Source organism: Cucurbita moschata, unplaced genomic scaffold (genome assembly GCF_002738365.1).
Source record: "Cucurbita moschata cultivar Rifu unplaced genomic scaffold, Cmos_1.0 Cmo_Scf00068, whole genome shotgun sequence".
NCBI classification, from domain to species: Eukaryota; Viridiplantae; Streptophyta; class Magnoliopsida; order Cucurbitales; family Cucurbitaceae; genus Cucurbita; species Cucurbita moschata.
In genome coordinates, this window is record NW_019268584.1 from 1,259,146 (window position 1) to 1,261,282 (window position 2,137).

The window sequence follows — 2,137 nt, forward strand, 5'->3', positions numbered from 1 at the left end:
TTTGATATCATCGATCGTTGTTCTGAATTCGTCAGCTAATCCATTGAACAAACTCATCATTGTATTTTGTAGCACGTCGAACTCTTCGCCACGTCCCTCCTTGTGCGCGACAGAGATATTAGGGCTACCAGATGATCTTGAGCTACTCATAAGAGCATCTTTTTCTTCGAGTGAGGTCACTCGAAACATCAGTTCTACGATTGGCAACCCATCCAGGCGGTTACCCATTGCGTCGATCTCTACAACTTTCCCACTCAATTCTTTCACCCGTGCTTCCAGGAAGCGGATGGTGTCAGGGACTTCTTTGAGGAACAACATTTCCTCCTCTATTAAGGTAAGCCGGTCGGCTTGTGATTTGGGTGTCAACTTTGTCGTCGACATGTTTTCGGTCTTATTTCACGGAGCTTACAAAGCTCTGATACCACTTGTCACAATTGCACTTTTAATGGCAGCAGATTTCTGATTGTGCGCCAGTCACTTTCCAACGACAAGTGAGCTAAGCAAATTCGTTTTTGCGTCGCCTACGGCCAAGCGACGTATGCTCGAGCCTCTGGCCTCAATTTTAAGAGAAGGTTTTAGAAAACGAGGGCAGAGAGAGATTTTTGAAAGAGACGTTATATAAGCATGCAAGAGAGAAATAACGACTTACAATATATAACCTTGGGTAGGGAGAAGTTGACAACTAGTCGTATCCTCCTATAGTACATTCTGAAGCATTTCATGTCTGACAGGCCTAGACATGGTATTTCCAAAACTTCACACTTCCTAGAAATAAAAAAGTAAAACACTAGAATATGAAAAAACATGAAGGGTTGGGTTTACCATGGGCATGCGGCAATGGGCAACATGCCTTGGACGAGCATGACTATGACACGGGGAGGCATGATCGAGGCGACGGTGGGTGCACGCAAGTGCTCGAAATGGCCGGCGAGGCCCGAGCGGGCACATCGGGGAGAAGAAACGCGATGGGCGTGAGCGTACGAGCAGGGGAGATTGCAATTTATAAAGCAAGGAAGAAAAGAACGGGGAGAAAGTGAAACAACGAGCAAATAAAAAATGGGTGCAACAAAGGACTTCCTAAGTGGTCACCTAACTTAGTACTACCCTCGCCCAAGCACGCTTAACTGTAGAGTTCTGATGGGATCCGGTGCATTAGTGCTGGTATGATCGCAACCGACATGCAATGCGCATGAATTGCATTGAACGCATGCGGGGCGACATGATCAAGGCGACGGTGAGTGCACGCACGTGCTCGAAACAAATAATTGACCTAAATTGAACCGGAACCCTTTTGGAAATTTTTAATTTCTCATCAGTTACATAAATCAACTCATGTTTCAACTTAATTAGAATCAAATAATTGAAATGGGGACATATATAGTTTTTAGGTGTATCATTAATACCCTTTAATTTTTTAAAAAAAGTTTGAAAATACTGTTGTACATACGAACTTTAAAAAGTAACATTAATACTTTAAACGGTTTATAATAAAAAATATATATATTTTATTTATTATTTTTTTTATCATTCCTACCCTAAAAATTGAGGATCGAGATAATTTATGAGGTGTAGATAAACCGTTTTCATCTACTCAGTAAAAACTTTTAGGATAAAGGTTAAAATGTTAATATTACTCCTAAAGTTCTTAGACATTTAAAATGGTAAAGGCATTTTTAATTTTTTAAAAAATTGAAGAGTATTAATGAAGCCTAATTAAGTTCATGATTATGTATGAAACAAAATACTAACATTTTTCGTCCAAAACAAACCGAAATTATGTTTTTAACTTAATTTCTTGAAATTAATTTTAGGACAATCGTTGGAAGTTTAGTTTAGAGTATTTTTGAGACAAAGTACAACTTTATTTTTATTAATTTAGACCAGGTATCCGTAACATTACGTCTTTATTTGCAACACCATGACGTGAATAAAAAGTGTCTCAACCGAACAGGCTCGAAAAGCCATCTGAATTCAATATTATTATTATCAAATGCAGTGCTCAATTTTGAAATTCTGTCACTTTTGGCGGCAACAAAATTGAAAGAGTGGAGGAAAGCATTTCCCTCCCAAGAACCCAAGTCTTTTGCAGAACTCATCACAATTTGGCTCGTCCTCACACTTGCTCCTGCACTCATAT

The 2,137-nt window shown here is 39.2% G+C and overlaps 1 pseudogene; it reads right to left on the reverse strand.

Moving 5' to 3' along the window:
• Positions 1–1,057: 1,057 nt before the first annotated feature.
• LOC111437932 lies at positions 1,058–1,175 on the reverse strand (annotated as a pseudogene).
• Positions 1,176–2,137: the final 962 nt, after the last annotated feature.